The following is a 13995-nucleotide window of genomic DNA, read 5'->3' as shown; positions in this document are numbered from 1 at the left end:
TGTTAGGGACGGCGTGGTGCAGTGGGGAGAGTGGCCGTGCGCAACCCGAGCATCCCTGGTTCAATTCCCACCTAGTACCAACCTCGTCACGTCCGTTGTGTCCTGAGCAAGACACTTCACCCTTGCTCCTGATGGGTGCTGGTTGGCGCCTTGCATGGCAGCTCCATCCATCAGTGTGTGAATGGGTAAATGTGGAAGTAATGTCAAAGCGCTTTGAGTACCTTGAAGGTAGAAAAGCGCTATACAAGTACAACCCATTTATTATTTATAATTTGTTAGCATCGATTAGCTGGCAGTCACGCCGCAACCATATATGTCTGATTAGCACATAAGTCAACAACATCCACAAAACTCACCTCTGTGATTTCGTTGACTTTATCGTTGCAAATGCATCTGCAGGTTATCCATACATCTCTGTGCCATGTCTGTCATCGCCGGTAAAATGTGGAGACACTCCGGCACATTTAATGGGGGTCTGGCGGGAGATTTCTTGCCAGTGGTGCAACTTGAATCCCTCCCTGTTAGTGTTGTTACACCCTCCGACAACACACCGACGAGGCATGATGTCTCCAAGGTTCCAAAAAATAGTCAAAAAAACGGAAAATAACAGAGCTGAGACCCGGTGTTTGTAATGTGTTGAAAAGGAAAATGGCGGCTGTGTTACCTCGGCGACGTCACATTCTGACGTCATCGCCACAGAGCGAGAAACAGAAAGGCGTTTCATTCGCCAAAATTCACCCATTTAGAGTTCGGAAATCGGTTAAAAAATTACATGGTCTTCTTTCTGCAGCATCAAGGTATATATTGATGCTTACATAGGTCTGCTGATAATGTTCCCCTTCAAAGAATTAGGCATTATATTGATTTTTGACAAATTGGAAAAACATTTTAAAAAATCCACAAATATGAATTTTTGCCTCACGTTCCTTACATTAGCAGCAGAGACAAGACTCTTTTTATGTAAACAATCTTTGACCGTTATCTAATCTGTGAAATAAACAATCTACGATCATGCTTTTTTTTTTGTGATGTAAATAAGACTTCCCGGACATAAAGCAACACTCCTGTCGTATAGACAATCTTTGTTTGACTGTGGGCCAGACAATCTATGTTAGTGCCGAACGTCCTTCTGCTTTCCTGAAAAGATTTCCGCTCGACACTTTAGCTCAGGGGTCGGGAACCTTTTTGGCTGAGAGAGCCATGAAAGCCAAATATTATAAAATGTATTTCCGAGAGAGCCGTATAATATTTTTTAACACTGAATACAAATAAATGTGTGCATTTTTAAGTAAGACCGACATTTTAAGAATATAATAAGTATCTTCTTCTTTTTAATAACATCGTTTTTCTGATGCTAATGAATAAAATAGCTCTTACCATTGAACAGGAACGGTGGTAAAAGGATGGATGGATTAAAATGCATGAGAATGTTTTATATTTTGAACGTTATTTTTAACACTGTGATTACCAGCGGAATTATTCATTACTTATTCAACCACTGTGCCGCGGCACACTATAGTATGCCGTGAGATACAGTCTGGTGTGTCGTGGGAGAGATTATGTAATTTCACCTAGTTGGGTTGATAATATTTTTTGCAAACCTGTAACTATAATTCAAAAATGTGCTGTTATTGAGTGTCTGTGCTGTCTGGAGCTCGGCAGAGTAACCGTGTAATACTCTTCCATATCAGTAGGTGGCAGCATTGCTTTTGTAGATGACGGGAACGTAGTATGTCGTGATCACAATTTGCGGGAGGCAGCATGTAAGTAAAAAGGTATCCAACACTTAAATTAAAAATAAACAAAAGGCGAGTACCGCTAAGAAAAGGCATTGAAGCAAAACTGGCTGCAAAGTAAACAAAAACAGAATGCTGGACGACAGCAAAGACTTACAGTGTGCGGAGCAGATGGCGTCCACAAAGTACATCCGTACATGACAATCAACAATGTCCACACAAAGGAGTGCGTCCGCACAACTTAAATAGTCTTGATTGTAAAAACAAAGCATTCAAGGAGGGCATGAAACTGATACAGGAAAATACCAACAAAAGAGGAAACGCCACCAAAATAGGAGCGCAAGTCACACAGGAAATCACCGAAAAAAACTCAAAATAAGTCACGGCTTGGCAGTACACCTACATAGAGACAAGAGCTATTGCGAGAACAATTTTTTTTTTGTCAATATCGGCTACTGAGTTAAGTAAAGAGCTTCACGGTGGCAGAGGGGTTAGTGCGTCTGCCTCACAATACGAAGGTCCTGCAGTCCTGGGTTCAAATCCAGGCTCGGGATCTTTCTGTGTGGAGTTTGCATGTTCTCCCCGTGAATGCGTGGGTTCCCTCCGGGTACTCTGGCTTCCTCCCACTTCCAAAGACATGCACCTGGGGATAGGCTCCTCCCACTTCCAAAGACATGCACCTGGGGATAGGCCCCTCCCACTTCCAAAGACATGCACCTGGGGATAGGCCCCTCCCACTTCCAAAGACATGCACCTGGGGATAGGTTGATTGGCAACATTAAATGGTCCCTAGTGTGTGAATGTTGTCTGTCTATCTGTGTTGGCCCTGCGATGAGGTGGCGACTTGTCCAGGGTGCACCCTGCCTTCCGCCCGATTGTAGCTGAGATAGGCGCCAGCACCCCCCGCAACCCCGAAAGGGAATAAGCGGTAGGAAATGGATGGATGGGGCTACTGAGTTAAATTGTTTTAATGTTTTCTGCTGGTGGTGCGCCTCAGAATTTTTTCAATGGAAAAAAATGTGTTTTGGCTCAAAAAAGGTTGAAAAACACTGACTTATCGTGTTAAGCCATGCCAGCTAAGATTTCAATCAATCAATCAATCAATGTTTATTTATATAGCCCCAAATCACAAATGTCTCAAAGGACTGCACAAATCATTACGACTACAACATCCTCGGAAGAACCCACAAAAGGGCAAGGAAAACTCACACCCAGTGGGCAGGGAGAATTCACATCCAGTGGGACGCCAGTGACAATGCTGACTATGAGAAACCTTGGAGAGGACCTCAGATGTGGGCAACCCCCGCCCCCCCCTTTAGGGGACCGAAAGCAATGGATGTGGAGCGGGTCTAACATGATACTGTGAAAGTTCAATCCATAGTGGCTCCAACACAGCCGCGAGAGTTCAGTTCAAAGCGGATCCAAGACAGCAGCGAGAGTCCCGTCCACAGGAAACCATCCCAAGCGGAGACGAATCAGCAGCGTAGAGATGTCCCCAACCGATACAGGCGAGTGGTCCATCCTGGGTCTCGACTCTGGACAGCCAGTACTTCATCCATGGTCATCGGACCGGACCCCCTCCACAAGGGAGGGGGGGACATAGGAGAAAGAAAAGAAGCGGCAGATCAACTGGTCTAAAAAGGAGGTCTATTTAAAGGCTAGAGTATACTGATGAGTTTTAAGGTGAGACTTAAATGCTTCTACTGAGGTAGCATCTCAAACTGTTACCGGGAGGGCATTCCAGAGTACTGGAGCCCCAATAGAAAACGCTCTATAGCCCGCAGACTTTTTTGGGGCTCTAGGAATCACTAATAAGCCGGAGTCCTTTGAACGCAGATTTCTTGCCGGGACATATGGTACAATACAATCGGCAAGATAGGATGGAGCTAGACCGTGTAGTATTTTATACGTAAGTAGTAAAACATTAAAGTCACATCTTAAGTGCACAGGAAGCCAGTGCAGGTGAGCCAGTATAGGTATATATGTATGTATATATGTATATAAAGGTATATACAGTATAGGTATATATGTATGTATATATGTATATAAAGGTATATACAGTATAGGTATATATGTATGTATATATGTATATAAAGGTATATACAGTATAAGTATATATGTATGTATATATGTATATAAAGGTATATACAGTATAGGTATATATGTATGTATATATGTATATAAAGGTATATACAATATAGGTATATATGTATGTATATATGTATATAAAGGTATATACAGTATAGGTATATATGTATGTATATATGTATATAAAGGTATATACAGTATAGGTATATATGTATGTATATATGTATATAAAGGTATATACAGTATAGGTATATATGTATGTATATATGTATATAAAGGTATATACAGTATAGGTATATATGTATGTATATATGTATATAAAGGTATATACAGTATAGGTATATATGTATGTATATATGTATATAAAGGTATATACAGTATAGGTATATATGTATGTATATATGTATATAAAGGTATATACAATATAGGTATATATGTATGTATATATGTATATAAAGGTATATACAGTATAGGTATAAATGTATGTATATATGTATATAAAGGTATATACAGTATAGGTATATATGTATGTATATATGTATATAAAGGTATATACAGTATAGGTATATATGTATGTATATATGTATATAAAGGTGTCACGGGGGGGTAAAATGGGTGGACCCAAATGCAGTAAAGACAAGCTGAAATAGTGTCCAAGGGTTATTATTAATAAAACCTGAGGGAAAAAGGAGGCAGCTTGTAGTCCTAGGCTTTGCAGTCCAGGAGAGCACACTGAGGCTAGCAGGCTGAGGCTAGCAGGCTGAGGCTAGCAGGCTGTGGCTAGCAGGCTGTGGCTAGCAGGCACACACGGCAAGTAGGGAACTGAAGGCAGAGGAAAAACACGGGTAAGATGAGGAGAAAAAAAAAAAAAAAAAAATAGCAGGTTTGCAAGATTATCAAAATTGCTAGAATTCTAGGACAAACTGGCGAGAAGCGTTACCACATGCAGCAAGGTGAAACGATCTGGCAATCGCGCCGAGTGGAGTCCAAACATTTGTAGGCTGCAGGTGATGAGTTGATGGCAGGCAGGTGAGTGATTAGGGTGCTGGGATCAGCTGTGTCAGGCTGAGAGCTGGAGCCAAGCCTACGCCCAAAACACGCCCACTCTCCCAAAGACACACAGAGAAAAACAGACAGACTGACTGTGACAAAAGGTATATACAGTATAGGTATATATGTATGTATATATGTATATAAAGGTATATACAGTATAGGTATATATGTATGTATATATGTATATAAAGGTATATACAGTACAGGCGTAATGTGATCAAACTTTCTTGTTCTTGTCAAAAGTCTAGCAGCCGCATTTTGTACCAACTGTAATCTTTTAATGCTAGACATGGGGAGACCCGAAAATAATACGTTACAGTAATCGAGACGAGACGTAACAAACGCATGGATCATGATCTCGGCGTCTTTAGTGGACAAAATGGAGCGAATTTTTGCGATATTACGGAGATGAAACAAGGCCGTTTTAGTAACGCTTTTAATGTGTGCCTCAAAGGAGAGAGTTGGGTGGAAGATAATACCCAGATTTTTTACCGAGTCACCTTGTTTTATTATTTGGTTGTCAAATGTTAAAGTTGTATTATTAAATAGAGGTCGGTGTCTAGCAGGACCGATAATCAGCATATCCGTTTTTTTGGCGTTAAGTTGCAAAAAGTTGAATTTCATTAAGACACGCTTCCAGCTGACTAAAGTCCGGCGTGTCGGTCAGCTTTATCTGAGAGCCAGATGCAGTCACCAAAAGAGCCACATCTGGCTCTAGAGCCATAGGTTCCCTACCCCTGTTCTAAATGATCGACGCTTGTGTTTGGCCTCACACGGGCAGCAACGTGCCGCTCTCCTTCCCTCGCTTCCTAACCGCCGCACAAGGACAATCATCCCGGTGGCAGGCGGCTAAATGGGCGAGGCAGGCAACCACGGCGGGCCCGGGCGATCGTACGGGGTCGCAGCCCCCCTGTCGTCAAGTGGATGTTACGCCTACCCCCCCCCCCCCTCGCAGCTCGATAGCAATTTGCAGAGTGTCTTGTCGCTGCGGCTGAATGAGAAATGGAACCTCTTTGAGGAGCAGCGGCACGTCTGTTCAGTCGGCAGCCGGAATGACATGTGACGCTGGGGCCTGAATTCAATTAGCAACTTTGCACTAGAGAGGCACACACACACACACACACACACGCGCGCTGCGCGCAAACAAACTTTTCCTGCATGATCAAGATGCAAGAAAAAAAACAAATGCATAATTGTTCTCCTGTCTTCCATTTGATTAGGCCAGGGGTGTCCAAACTTTTTCCACTGAGGGCCGTCCATCCATCCCATCCATCCATTTCCTACCGCTTATTCCCTTTCGGGGTCGCGGGGGGCGCTGGCGCCTATCTCAGCTACAATCGGGCGGAAGGCGCGGTACACCCTGGACAAGTCACCACCTCATCGCAGGGCCAACACAGATAGACAACATTCACACTCACATTCACACACTAGGGACCATTTAGTGTTGCCAATCAACCTATCCCCAGGTGCATGTCTTTGGGTCAAATGCAGAGAATAAATTTCACCACACTTACTGTGCGTGTGACAATCATCGGTACTTTAACTTAAGTCAATAACAACAACAATGTGCACCTTTTGTGCGTTCACGCACAGCATAAAACTGTTGGTGGACAAAATAAGGAGTGGAAGATTTGACATGTTAAATTGTTGCCTCACAGGCCACACTATGGTGAGTTCAAGAAGCGAGTAAGTTCGTAGGACAAAACGGTGTTCACCAAATAGTCTTATCAGTGAAGCATACACACAAACTTATTGAACAGTAATTGGGAAGGTTTGTGTCAAGTTTGCCTCAAACAAAAAATATAATAAAACATTAAAAAAATATTCCCCATCTTTTTCCATTTTCAATCCTTTTTTAAAAAAACGCTACAGGGAGCCACTAGGGCGGCACTAAACAGCCGGGGGTTGCCGACCCCCGCCTTAGGTCATGTTCATGCCATTGAATGTCTAAATCAGGGGTGTGCAACTTTTTCCACTGAGGGCCGCACATGGAAAATTAAACCATGCGAAGCCCATTTTGATATTTTTCAATTTCAAACCAAAACAAAATGTATGGATTTTTTAATTTTATTTATTTATTTATTTATTTTTTAACTTTAAGGGGTCCCGGGAACCATACAGGGTCTCAGTCATTAAAATGTTAAAAACAAGTCAAATCATCATTATTTATTTATTTTTATTTAACGTTTACAGTAAATATATCAACTTCAGGTTGATATAAAGTTAAAAAAAATGATTTTTTTGTCAAAGACAAATTTGTTTGTTATAGTAAAACTGAAATATGCAGTATTTCCCCCACCTCCCAAAACATCAAAAAACAATGTTTGAGTGAAGTAATTAGAGCCCTAAAAGGATCAATGATGCAGGACACCATCAATTTTAATTCATTATTATTTTTGAGTAATAACAGAGAAAAGTTAAATAAAATCCCACTAAATATCTTTGGGATCCAAAAGGTCCCCCACTCATAAAGTGATATATTTAAAAAAAATAAAAAATTTACTTTCAACATTTAAGTTACGAGATCAACTTCAGACATATCTGTCGGTTTTACATTTGAACTATTATTTTGTTTTTTTTTAATGCTCTTTTATCAAAGAAAACATTGTTTTTATATGGCAAACACACAATATATGCAATATTTTCCACATAAAACATTTTCAAGTGAAATACTTGAAGTAAATGAAGGCTTGAATATGTCAATAATTCATTATAATATAGATTTTTTTTTTAATTTTTGGAGCAACAGCAAAGAAAGGAAAATAAAGATGGACAAAACAAAAAACTTTGTGTGGAAAAAAAAAGCAACTTTTCATCGTTAGATTCCACCTCATTCCACTTTTTTTTAATGTCTTTTTTTCATTTTTGCAATAAAATTTCCAGAATGTGTGGCGGGCCGGCAAACAATTAGCTGCGGGCCACAAATGGCCCCCGGGTCTCACTTTGGACACCCCTGGTCTAAATAATCATACTTGCCAACCTTGAGATCTCCGATTTTGGGAGGTGGGGGGCGTGGTCGGGGGCAGGGCGTGGTTAAGAGGGGAGGAGTATATTTACCGCTAGATTCATAGATTCACCAAGTCAAGTATTTCATATATATATATAAATGCATATGCATATGTATATGTATATATATATATGTATATGTATATGTTATATATGTATATGTATATTTTATATATATGTATGTTATATATATGTATATATACATATATATACCTACCTGTCTTTCAGTGAATTCTAGCTATATACTGTGTATATATATATATATATATATATATATATATATATATATATATAAAGAAATACTTGAATTTCAGTGTTCATTTATTTACACACACATAACACTCATCTACTCATTGTTGAGTTAAGGGTTGAATATTCCTCACAATACGAAGGTCTTGCAGTCTTGGGTTCAATCCCAGGCTCGGGATCTTTCTGTGTGGAGTTTGCATGTCCTCCCCGTGAATGCGTGGGTTCCCTCCGGGTACTCCGGCTTCCTCCCACCTCCAAAGACATGCACCTGGGGATAGGTTGATTGGCAACACTAAATTGGCCCTAGTGTGTGAATGTGAGTGTGAATGTTGTCTGTCTATCTGTGTTGGCCCTGCAATGAGGTGGCAAGGTCTACCCCACCTTCCGCCCAATTGTAGCTGAGATAGGCGCCAGCGACCCCAAAAGGGAATAAGCGGTAGAAAAATGGATGGAAAATGGATATTCCATCCTTGTTTCTCTAACCATATGCATGTACAGTAGATGGCAGTATTGTCCTGTTTAAGAGTGTCACAACATTGCTGTTTGGCAGACAAACTGCATTACGGTAGACGGATACGGACTGCTGTTGTTGTGTGTTGTTTTTACCGCGCTGCGAGGACGTTAATGAAACCGCCTAACAATAAACCCACAGAAGAAACCAAGCACTCGTCCTCGATTATTCTACAGTTATAACGCTCTTTCTACACGTCACTCAGGTCCGCATGGAGCTGGAGGGGGCGTGGCCTCCAGCTCCGCCTGAATTTCGGGAGAAAATTTGTTCCGGGAGGTTTTTGAGAGAGGCGCTGAATTTCGTGAGTCTCCCGGAAAATCCGTAAGGGTTGGCAAGAATGGTGTAAAAATAAGAGTAAGCATGCTTTGCTGAATGAGGAGCTGGTCTGATCTGTCCATTAAAAATAATAATTACTGTCTTCATAAAGGCACACACGTTTGATTAAGTGGAGAGAAAGAAGTGAGCGTGTGCGTGCAGCATTGTTGAAGTGGTTCGGCCGGGGGGGGGCAGCTTAGGGACTCAGGGACACTCGTGGCTTTTGTGCGGCGTGCCCGTGTCCTTCCTTCCTTCCTTTTCAGGACTCAAGTGTTGACAGCAAATTTATCTGTGAGTGGTGAAGTTTTAGAGGCCGGAGCTGTGTTATTGTATTCCCACAAAAGGCGGTCCTCCACAGTGGGACCTTGGCCCCCAGGCAGCCTGAAACATCACTGGAGGCTGCAGCAGTTCAACTGCCGGCCCTGGGGGCCAAAACTGGCCCAGGATTGACACCAGAGCTCCCCCCATGAGTTCAGTTCAAAACTTGGTGTACCGGGATTAGTATAGTGCCGCGATACTAATCCTATTCGGTACTATACCGCCTCTGAAAAGTACCGGTCCCCCACCCCCGTCGTCGTTACGTTGTGACATTGCTGGTTAACGAGTAGACGAGCGTGTTCGGCAGCGCGCAATCACAGAGCACTTATGAGCAGACGCATGTTGGCTTATGAACTAACGATAAAAGTAAAGTTATAAAACTGAAACACCCTCAGGAAGAGGTGCTTTAAGACATGGTGAGGAGGACTCGGACCTCCAGGTTCCTCGGTTCCGGCTGTGCATACTCCCCCCCTCCTCCAGTCCATAGTGGATCTAACATACAGTAATAGTGAGAGTCCAGTCCATAGTGGATCTAACATAATAGTGAGTGTCCAGTCCATAGTGGATCTAACATAATAGTGAGTGTCCAGTCCTTAGTGAATATAACATAATAGTGTTAGAGTTCAGTCCAGAGTGGATCTAACATAATAGTGAGAGTCCAGTCCATAGTGGATCTAACATAATAGTGAGAGTCCAGTCCATAGTGGATCTAACATAATAGTGAGAGTCCAGTCCATAGTGGATCTAACATAATAGTGAGAGTCCAGTCCATAGTGGATCCAACATAATAGTGAGAGTCCAGTCCATAGTGGATCTAACATAATAGTGAAAGTCCAGTCCATAGTGGATCTAACATAATAGTGAGAGTCCAGTCCCTAGTGGATCTAACACAATAGTGAGAGTCCAGTCCATAGTGGATTTAACATAATAGTGAAAGTCCAGTCCATAGTAGATCTAACATAATAGTGAGATTCCGGTCCATAGTGGATCTAACATAATAGTCAGAGTCCAGTCCATAGTGGATCTAACATAATAGTGAGAGTCCAGTCCATAGTGGCGCTAACATAATAGTGTGAGAGTCCAGTCCATAGTGGATCTAACATAATAGTGAGAGTCCAGTCCATAGTGGATCTAACATAATAGTGAGAGTCCAGTCCATAGTGGATCTAACATAATAGTGTGAGAGTCCAGTCCATAGTGATCTAACATAATAGTGTGAGAGTCCAGTCCATAGTGGATCTAACATAATAGTGAGAGTCCAGTCCATAGTGGCGCTAACATAATAGTGTGAGAGTCCAGTCCATAGTGGATCTAACATAATAGTGAGAGTCCAGTCCATAGTGGATCTAATATAATAGTGAGAGTCCAGTCCATAGTAGATCTAACATAATAGTGTGTGAGTCCAGTCCATAGTGGATCTAACATAATAGTGAGAGTCCAGTCCATAGTGGCGCTAACATAATAGTGTGAGAGTCCAGTCCATAGTGGATCTAACATAATAGTGAGAGTCCAGTCCATAGTGGATCTAATATAATAGTGAGAGTCCAGTCCATAGTGGATCTAACATAATAGTGGGAGTCCAGTCCATAGTGGATTTAACATAATCATGTGAGAGTCCAGTCCATAGTGGATCTGACATAATGGTGAGAGTCCAGTCCATAGTGGATCCAACATAATAGTGAGAGTCCAGTCCATGGTGGATTTAACATAATTGTGAGAGTCCAGTCCATAGTGGATCTAACATAATAGTGTGAGAGTCCAGTCCATAGTGGATCTAACATTATAGTGAGAGTCCAGTCCATAGTGGATTTAACATAATAGTGAGATTCCAGTCCATAGTGGATCTAACATAATAGTGTGAGAGTCCAGTCCATAGTGGGTTTAACATAATAGTGTGAGATTCCAGTCCATAGTGGATCTAACATAATAGTGTGAGAGTCCAGTCCATAGTGGATTTAACATAATAGTGTGAGATTCCAGTCCATAGTGGATCTAACATAATAGTGAGAGTCCAGTCCATAGTGGATCTAACATAATAGTGAGAGTCCAGTCCATAGTGGATTTAACATAATAGTGAAAGTCCAGTCCATAGTAGATCTAACATAATAGTGTGAGAGTCCAGTCCATAGTGGATTTAACATAATAGTGAGATTCCAGTCCATAGTGGATCTAACATAATAGTCAGAGTCCAGTCCGTAGTGGATCTAACATAATAGTGTGAGAGTCCAGTCCATAGTGGATCTAACATAATAGTGAGAGTCCGGTCCATAGTGGATTTAACATAATAGTGATATTCCAGTCCATAGTGGATCTAACATAATAGTGTGAGACTCCAGTCCATAGTAGATCTAACATAATAGTGTGAGAGTCCAGTCCATAGTGGATCTAACATAATAGTGTGAGATTCCAGTCCATAGTGGATCGAACATAATAGTGGGAGTCCAGTCCATAGTGATCTAACATAATAGTGTGAGACTCCAGTCCATAGTAGATCTAACATAATAGTGTGAGAGTCCAGTCCATAGTGGATCTAACATAATAGTGAGAGTCCAGTCCATAGTGGCGCTAACATAATAGTGTGAGAGTCCAGTCCATAGTGGATCTAACATAATAGTGAGAGTCCAGTCCATAGTAGATCTAACATAATAGTGTGAGAGTCCAGTCCATAGTGGATCTAACATAATAGTGAGAGTCCAGTCCATAGTGGCGCTAACATAATAGTGTGAGAGTCCAGTCCATAGTAGATCTAACATAATAGTGAGAGTCCAGTCCATAGTGGATCTAATATAATAGTGAGAGTCCAGTCCATAGTGGATCTAACATAATAGTGGGAGTCCAGTCCATAGTGGATTTAACATAATCATGTGAGAGTCCAGTCCATAGTGGATCTGACATAATGGTGGGAGTCCAGTCCATAGTGGATCCAACACAAATATCAGAGTCCAGTCCATAGTGGATCCAACATAATAGTGAGAGTCCAGTCCATGGTGGATTTAACATAATAGTGAGATTCCAGTCCATAGTGGATCTAAAATAATTGTGAGAGTCCAGTCCATAGTGGATCTAACATAATAGTGTGAGAGTCCAGTCCATAGTGGATCTAACATTATAGTGAGAGTCCAGTCCATAGTGGATTTAACATAATAGTGAGATTCCAGTCCATAGTGAATCTAACATAATAGTGTGAGAGTCCAGTCCATAGTGGATTTAACATAATAGTGTGAGATTCCAGTCCATAGTGGATCTAACATAATAGTGTGAGAGTCCAGTCCATAGTGGATTTAACATAATAGTGTGAGATTCCAGTCCATAGTGGATCTAACATAATAGTGAGAGTCCAGTCCATAGTGGATCTAACATAATAGTGAGAGTCCAGTCCATAGTGGATTTAACATAATAGTGAAAGTCCAGTCCATAGTAGATCTAACATAATAGTGTGAGAGTCCAGTCCATAGTGGATTTAACATAATAGTGAGATTCCAGTCCATAGTGGATCTAACATAATAGTCAGAGTCCAGTCCATAGTGGATCTAACATAATAGTGTGAGAGTCCAGTCCATAGTGGATCTAACATAATAGTGAGAGTCCGGTCCATAGTGGATTTAACATAATAGTGATATTCCAGTCCATAGTGGATCTAACATAATAGTGTGAGACTCCAGTCCATAGTAGATCTAACATAATAGTGTGAGAGTCCAGTCCATAGTGGATCTAACATAATAGTGTGAGACTCCAGTCCATAGTAGGTCTAACATAATAGTGTGAGAGTCCAGTCCATAGTGATTCTAACATAATAGTGTGAGATTCCAGTCCATAGTGGATCTAACATAATAGTGAGAGTCCAGTCCATAGTGGATTTAACATAATAGTGAAAGTCCAGTCTATAGTAAATCTAACATAATAGTGTGAGAGTCCAGTCCATAGTGGATCTAACATAATAGTGAGAGTCCAGTCCATAGTGGATTTAACATAATAGTGAGATTCCAGTCCATAGTGGATCTAACATAATAGTCGGAGTCCAGTCCATAGTGGATCTAACATAATAGTGTGAGAGTCCAGTCCATAGTGGAGCTAACATAATAGTGAGAGTCCAGTCCATAGTGGATTTAACATAATAGTGAGATTCCAGTCCATCGTGGATCTAACATAATAGTGTGAGAGTCCAGTCCATAGTGGATTTAACATAATAGTGTGAGATTCCAGTCCATAGTGGATCTAACATAATAGTGAGAGTCCAGTCCAAAGTGATCTAACATAATAGTGTGAGACTCCAGTCCATAGTAGATCTAACATAATAGTGTGTGAGTCCAGTCCATAGTGGATCTAACATAATAGTGTGAGAGTCCAGTCCATAGTGGATCTAACATAATAGTGTGAGAGTCCAGTCCATAGTGGATCTAACATAATAGTGAGAGTCCAGTCCATAGTGGCGCTAACATAATAGTGTGAGAGTCCAGTCCATAGTGGATCTAACATAATAGTGGGAGTCCAGTCCATAGTGGATCTAACATAATAGTGGGAGTCCAGTCCATAGTGGATTTAACATAATCGTGTGAGAGTTCAGTCCATAGTGGATCTCGCATAATGGTGAGAGTCCAGTCCATAGTGGATCCAACACAATTATCAGAGTCCAGTCCATAGTGGATTTAACATAATCGTGAGAGTCCAGTCCATAGTGGATCTAACATAATAGTGAGAGTCCAGTCCATAGTGGATCCA

General features: G+C 41.2%; 1 protein-coding gene across 1 annotated transcript in view; it reads left to right on the top strand.

Annotated features, from left to right (window-relative positions):
* The window catches only part of LOC133568022 (receptor-type tyrosine-protein phosphatase mu-like), a 610514-nt gene that overhangs the window by 389582 nt on the left and 206937 nt on the right, over window positions 1-13995 (top strand). The gene's annotated exons all lie outside the window — the stretch shown is intronic.

This window comes from Nerophis ophidion, linkage group LG14 (genome assembly GCF_033978795.1).
Source record: "Nerophis ophidion isolate RoL-2023_Sa linkage group LG14, RoL_Noph_v1.0, whole genome shotgun sequence".
NCBI lineage: Eukaryota > Metazoa > Chordata > Actinopteri > Syngnathiformes > Syngnathidae > Nerophis > Nerophis ophidion.
This window is presented reverse-complemented; position numbering and strand designations above follow the sequence as displayed.